Source organism: Phocoena sinus, chromosome 15 (assembly GCF_008692025.1).
Source record: "Phocoena sinus isolate mPhoSin1 chromosome 15, mPhoSin1.pri, whole genome shotgun sequence".
Taxonomy (NCBI): domain Eukaryota; kingdom Metazoa; phylum Chordata; class Mammalia; order Artiodactyla; family Phocoenidae; genus Phocoena; species Phocoena sinus.
The window spans coordinates 69167010-69174664 of NC_045777.1; the positions used below are offsets into that span (position 1 = coordinate 69167010).

A 7655-nucleotide genomic window follows, 5' to 3' on the forward strand; every position below is an offset into this window, starting at 1 on the left:
CAGTCTCCACCAGTGAAGGGGCTTCCTAGCGTGTGGAAACCTTTCCTCCTTCACAGCTCTTCCACTGGTGCAGGTCCCATCCCTATTCTTCTGTCTCTGTTTTTTCTTTTTTCTTTTGCACTACCCAGGGATGTGGGGAGTTCCTTGCCTTTTGGGAAGTCTGAGGTGTTCTGCCAGCATTCAGCAGGTGTTCTGTAGGAGTTGTTCCACACGTAGATGTATTTCTGATGTATTTGTGGGGAGGAAGGTGATCTCCACGTCTTACTCCTCTGCCATCTTGAAGGTGTCTTTGGGGCATGTGTTTTAAAATGTATGTTTGGTTTATTATTATTCAGATATGGTGAGACCAACTGATTAGGAGACAACTGTCATTGAAAAGATAGTTTGCTATGCATGGAGTAAGGGGGCACTCCCTGCCATGCCACTGGGCAGGGGCACATGGGGAAGCACACAGGTTGGTCAGGAGGCAGAGGAAGTGGGAAGAAAATATGGGCAAGAACCTTATCATGGTATCTGCAGGCAAAGGCGAGGCAAGGCAGGGTAAGCAGGTATAGGATTGGCCATTATGAATACTTTCAGTGGGCTCTGGGGCATGTGAGTTGTCCCTAGTTGTCTAGTATCTGGTCCTGGGGTGATTAGAGCAGGGGAATAGTGGTTCAGACTGTAAGAGCCTTATAAAGGAGATGGTTTGGAGGTATGAGTTCTGGATTGGTTGGTTTGCATATGAAAGGCTATTGGGCAAATCCTCTACTATCTTTGGGAATTGACTAGCCCAGGGAGGGGCAGTGTCTCCAGGGTCAGCAAGGCCCAAGATGTCAAAGCATCAGAAATACAGGAAAAAAAACACACCAAACGCATGATCAATACAGCATGTGGGCTATAGTTTGCCCTAGTCCCTAATAGGCCAAGTTCACTCATTAGTTACAAACATTTGAGTTTGGGACCCCTAGTTTGGTGTCAATTTCCCATGGGTAGAGTGGTGAAGAATATATTTCTGCCTAGGAAATAGCTACCTGTTTTTTTAGTTACACACTGTAATTAGCAGAGAACATAGAAATGCAAGGTAGCTGTCTGGTGTGGGAAGTAACACTGCAGAACATGAAACAGCAACACACCAGCTGCAGTGCTCACCACTCAGGGCTGATGGATTTGCACTGACAGAGGAGTCACAGTATCTCTATAACTTCTGACTGGCAAGGGATCCAGTGCCAATGAGGCCGAATTTTCTGGCTGGATTATCAGTAGGGTTCAAATCCCTCTGGGCAATAATTGCCCTTGCTCAGTGCCATCCAAGATGTTACTCGGTATTTTTGTTTTTAAATTTCTAGATTGGGACCAGCACTTAGGATCATCTCTCCCACCAATATTGGTGCCTTTGGGGATTGGGGAAGAAGTCAGCATTTTAGGACTTTGTTCACCAGGAGGACAGTTTGCCAAAGAGTCACCCCATCTCACAAGCCTCACTGCCCTTTGCAGTGATTGTCTTAGATCTTGAATAACATAACCAAAGTGCTCTTTTCCTCCTTGATTCTTATTCAGTGTAATGTAGTGATGAGTCAATATTTTTTTTTCTATTATGCATACAGGGTCTGGCATCAGAAGGACCTGGGTTCAAATCCCAGCTATTACCACTTCACATTGTGTGATGTGGCAAAGCATTTAACTTCTTTTAGTCTGTTCATCTATAAAATTGGGATAATAATATCTATATAGGGCTTTGTGAGGGGTTTAGTTGCAACTCAACTAAAACACTTATTATAGAACCATGCCTGGCACAAAATAAATGCTCATATATAATGGCTATTATTTTATTATTATTCATCAAATATGCTATACCAGGCATGGTGCTAGTGCAACAAAGATGAGAGGGCATGGTCTCTGTCCTAAGAAAATGCAGTCCTGTGTGGAAAATGCTGTAACATGGAAAGGTACAGAGTTTGCATAAAGGAGCTGTTCTTGGGGGAAGGGGTGGAGTGTAATAGGGAAGACATCAAAGAACAGGGTGAGTAGGATAGCAGACGTAGGATAGCAGACGATCAGTTTTGTGGGGGGTAAAGGGGGTTTTTTGAGTCCGGGGGGAATAGTGGAGTACTATGTCCTGTGACCATTAATTTAACTGCACATGTTGGTTGTGCTAGTCCAATCAAAAATACACACAGGTCCAGCTACAATTTACCTGACTGTGACAGGGCCTTTTAAGGCCGTAGCTGAGTCGGTGCAGGCCCCCCCCCCCCCAAAATAAAAAATACCAAATGTATGAAATCTCAGTTATGTGTGAGCATGGGCTGATTAGTCATTAGTCCATCGAGATGTCTTATTTAAGAGGAACGAGTGGGCGATTTTAAGTTAAAATGGTCCTGAAGTAAGAACCAGATGTCTTATAAAGATCACCGTTAGCTACCCCCACGGGATATGGGCCCGGTGCGAGAAGAGGGATCCCTGCCAAGCGGGTTGCTGGTTTCACGCGGCATGGTGATTAAGCTCGTGATCTAATGGAGTGGCCATAGGATATAATGGAGATAAAATTGTTAGGGGACATATAATATGTAAGAGCATACCTGTTATGTAATTTGTAAGATTAATAAGATTTAATACGGGCTTTAACATGCCATATGGGAAATAAATGAATGCACAATAATACATAGCATGTACATATGGATATTTATAAGGAGAGACTAAGATATTAACATGTATGTATATATGTATATGTAATATTTACAGTAAAATGTTTTGAAACAGGTTGTTTTTAATACTGACATAGTACTGTAGTGTTTTAGTGATCATACAATAAACTTTTTCAAGGAGTAGTTTATGAAGAATTCCAGCTTTGGGTATTGGTGGTGAGGTTTAAATGTCTCTTCCTTGAGTCTTAGGGAGGAGTGAGATTCTCCTTTTCCGGTTTACAAGACCGAGGTATTTTATTATACTACAAAGACTCTTCATTTTAGGAGTTTATTCTCAATAAGGCTGACTGTTGGCATTAGCACTAGGATCAGGAGAAAATATAAAATAGATGCTAATTGGCCTACAATAATATATGGGTGTTCTACAGGTTGGCCTCCGATTCATGTTAGGGTTAGGAGATCTGCAATTAAAGTTCAAAATAAGAGTTGGCTAAAGGGTCAGAATATTATACTTCGTTGTCTGGATGTTTGAAGCATTGGAATAAATACTAAGATGAGGATGGAAAGTAGTAGTGCTAGTACTCCTCCTAGTTTATTAGGAATTGATCGTAGGATTGCGTATGCAAACAGGAAATATCATTCTGGCTTGATGTGTGCTGGGGTGCTTAGTGGGTTTGCTGGGGTGTAGTTATCAGGGTCTCCTAAGAGGTCGGGCGTGAATAGGGTTAGTGCCAGTAAGGTCAGGATTAATAGTAGAGCGCCTAAGATATCTTTGATTGTGTAGTAAGGGTGGAATGGGATTATATCTATATTAGATGGGATTCCTGTGGGATTGTTGGATCCCGTTTTGTGGAGGAATAACAAGTGGACAGCTACTAATGCTGTGATGACAAATGGGAGGATAAAGTGGAAGGCGAAGAAACGTGTTAGTGTTGCCTTGTCTACGGAGAATCCACCTCAGATTCACTCCACTAAGGTGTTGCCGATGTAAGGGATTGCTGATAGGAGGTCAGTGATAACGGTTGCACCTCAGAATATTTGTCCTCAGGGTAAGACATAGCCTACAAATGCGGTAGCTATAACTATTAGTAGCAGAAGTACGCCGACATTTCATGTTTCTTGGAACATGTAGGAACCGTAGTATAGGCCACGTCCGATGTGGATGTAGAGGCCAATGAAGAATATAGAGGCTCCGTTTGCGTGTAGGTATCGGATGATTCAGCCGTAGTTAACGTCTCGACAGATATGTGCGACTGATGAAAAAGCAGTTGAGGTGTCTGGCGTGTAATGTATTGCTAGGAACAAGCCTGTTAAGATTTGTGTGATTAGGCAGAGACCTAGTAGGGAGCCAAAGTTCCATCATGAGGAAATGTTGGATGGGGTGGGAAGGTCGATAAATGCGTTGTTGAGAATTTTTATTAGTGGGTGTGTTTTTCGGATGTTGGTCGTTAAGGTTCTTGTAGTTGAATTACAACGATGATTTTTCATGTCATTGGTCATGGTTGGAGTCCATGTGAGAATAATGACAATCTATGTTGTTTTTATTATAAGCGTTATTTTTGTAATTAGTCTTGTAGGGGTTTCTTCGAAGCCTTCACCTATTTATGGGGGTTTAGGGTTGATTGTGGGTGGTGCTATAGGGTGTGGAATTGTTTTTAGTTTTGGGGGTTCGTTTTTAGGTTTAATAGTATTTTTGATTTATTTAGGGGGAATATTAGTTGTATTTGGTTATACAACAGCTATAGCTACTGAGCAGTATCCTGAAGTTTGGGTTTCTAACAAAGTTGTGTTAGGGGGGTTTCTTTTAGGTTTGATGGTAGAGTTTTTAGTGGTGCTGTATGTTTTAGGAGGTGAAAAAGTGAGTTTTGTGTTTGAGTTTAATGGATTAGGGGATTGAGTTATTTATGATATGGGAGATTCCGGGTTTTTTAGTGAGGAAGCTATAGGGATTGCTGCTTTATATAGTTATGGTACCTGATTGGTTATTGTTACTGGGTGATCGTTATTTATTGGTGTTGTAGTTATTATGGAGATTACTTGGGGTAATTAAATAATAGTATGGTAAGGATTATGGTGATGAGGAAGGATAAGAAGTATAATTTGATGAGACCTTTCTGGTTTGAAGTTAGTAGGGAGGCCTTTAGTTGAATAGAGGCTATAGATTTTGTCAGGATAGTTTCTGTTCAGGTTAGATCTAGTAGGGAAGTTGCGAGTTTTTGGCTTATTGTTAAGACCAAGTGAGGGGGTAGGCGATGTATGATAGTGGGGAAGTAACCTAGCAGGGTGGAGAAGTTGGTGGAATTTGATGGGTGTGGGTATTTTAGGTTTTTTGAATAGGTATTAATTTCGAATGCGAGAATGAAGCCTAAGATTGTTACTATAAGGGCTGTTAGTTTCAGGTGTAAAGGTGTAGTTATTAAAGGGGTAGTTATTGGGGGTATATCGTTAGAGAGGATGAATCTGGCGAAGATGCTCCCGATCAGTAGGCGTTTGATAGGATTAATCAGCATGGGGTTAGTTTCATTAATGCTTATAGGAGGAGAGAAGCGAGGTTGTTCTAGTAGAGTAAAGAAAATAATGTGAGTGCTGTAAATAGCTGTTAGGGAGGTGGCGATTAGTGTTAGTAGTAGGGCTCAGGCGTTGGTATAAGACGAAGTGGCGGCTTCGATGATGAGGTCTTTAGAGTAGAATCCTGTGAGGAATGGTATTCCTGTTAGTGCAAAGCAGCCAGTGATAAGAGCGGTTGTAGTAAAGGGAAGGATTTTGTATAGTCCTCCTATTTTTCGAATGTCTTGTTTGTTATTTAGATTGTGGATGATGGAGCCGGAGCATAGAAATAATATAGCTTTAAAGAAGGCGTGTGTGCAGATATGCAGGAATGCTAGGTGAGGTTGGTTGAGGCCCATGGTTACTATTATTAGACCGAGTTGACTGGAGGTGGAGAAAGCAATAGTTTTTTTAATATCATTTTGGGTTAGGGCGCAAATAGCTGTAAATAGAGTGGTAAGGGCGCCTAGAGAAAGTATTATTGTTTGAATGAGTTTATTATTCTCTACTAGAGGGTAGAAACAGGTAAGTAGGAAGATCCCTGCTCCGACTATTGTGCTTGAGTGGAGTAGGGCTGAGACTGGAGTGGGACCTTCTATTGCTGAGGGTAGTCAGGGGTGTAATCCAAATTGGGCTGATTTTCCAGCTGCGGCTAGTGTGAGTCCTATGAGGGGGAGGTTTGAGGGGTTTTGGTTGAGTATAAAGATTTGTTGTAGGTCTCATGAGTTCATGTTAGATAGGAATCAGGCTATAGATAGGAGGAATCCGATATCCCCGATACGGTTATATAGGATTGCTTGAAGGGCGGCTGTATTGGCGTCTGTCCATCCGAATCATCAGCCAATTAATAAGAAAGATATGATTCCCACCCCTTCTCATCCGATAAATAATTGGAAGAGGTTGTTAGCTGTGACTAGGATGAGTATGGTAATGAGGAAAATAAGTAAATATTTGAAGCATTGGTTGATGTTAGAATCAGAGTGCATATATCAGATTGAAAACTCTATGATTGACCATGTAATGAAATGCTACGGGTATAAATATAAGTGAGAAGTAGTCTATTTTAAAGCTGAGGGTTCGTTTAAGGGTATGGGTGGTAATTCAGTGTCAGTTTAAAGCTGAGGGTTCGTTTAAGGGTATGGGTGGTAATTCAGTGTCAGTTTAAAGCTGAGGGTTCGTTTAAGGGTATGGGTGGTAATTCAGTGTCAGTTTAAAGCTGAGGATTCGTTTAAGGGTATGGGTGGTAATTCAGTGTCAGTTTGAAGCTGAGGGTTCGTTTAAGGGTATGGGTGGTAATTCAGTGTCAGTTTGAAGCTGAGGGTTCGTTTAAGGGTATGGGTGGTAATTCAGTGTCAGTTTAAAGCTGAGGGTTCGTTTCAGGGTATGGGTGGTAATTCAGTGTCAGTTTAAAGCTGAGGGTTCGTTTCAGGGTATGGGTGGTGATTCAGTGTCAGTTTGAAGCTGAGGGTTCGTTTAAGGGTATGGGTGGTGATTCAGTGTCAGTTTGAAGCTGAGGGTTCGTTTAAGGGTATGGGTGGTGATTCAGTGTCAGTTTGAGGCTGAGGGTTCATTTAAGGGTATGGGTGGTGATTCAGTGTCAGTTTGAGGTGAGTATTTCTTGATTTGTGTGGATGAACATTGTTGTAGGGATTAGGCTGGTAATGAAGGCAGATAGGGTTATATTTTTTACATAATGTTGGTATTTGTTGTTTTTGTAGAGATTTGTACCAGATGCTATAACGGGGGTGACCAATATAAGTAGTGTGAGTAAGGTGGAGGAGGTGAATAAGTTTATTACTTTTATTTGGAGTTGCACCAAGTTTTTGGTTCCTAAGACCAATGGATAACTACTATCCTTTAAAAGTTTGAAAAAGCCACATTATTAGGTGTGGGGGGCATGAATTAGCAGTTCTTGCAGTACTTTTTCGGTAAGTAAGAAGTTTTGTCTTCTGTTTTTAGCTTCACGGACTAATGTTCTTTTTAAACTATACTTACAATAAAGGAGACCTAGAATGATTTTAGGATTTAGTGACAGGAGTAGTAGAGGGATAATGTGTAGGGCTATTAAGGTGTGTTCTCGTGTAAAAGAAGGGGTAAGGTTGTTAATATGGTGTGTATACTTGCCGCGTCGTGTTATGATTAATATATATAAGGAGTAGAGAGGGCTGTGATTACGATGTTTGTTCCCATGAGGATGATGGTGAGGTTTGATCATGAGAAGGTTGATATGATTACGAGTAGTTCTCCAATCAGGTTGATGGTAGGGGGTAGGGCGAGGTTTGCTAGGCATGCTAGTAGTCATCAGGTGGCTATTAGTGGGAGAAAGATTTGTAGGCCTCGTGCTAGGATTATGGTTCGGCTATGAATTCGTTCGTAATTTGAATTTGCTAGACAGAATAATATAGAGGATGTAAGACCGTGGGCAATTATTAGAGCGGTGGCTCCTATGTAGCTTCAAGGAGTTTGGACGAGGACGGCTGCGAT

The 7655-nt window shown here is 41.5% G+C and overlaps 2 pseudogenes; both read right to left on the minus strand.

The window, feature by feature from the left end:
- Nucleotides 1-2232: 2232 nt before the first annotated feature.
- LOC116739919 lies at nt 2233-4157 on the minus strand (annotated as a pseudogene).
- LOC116739920 lies at nt 4077-7050 on the minus strand (annotated as a pseudogene).
- Nucleotides 7051-7655: the final 605 nt, after the last annotated feature.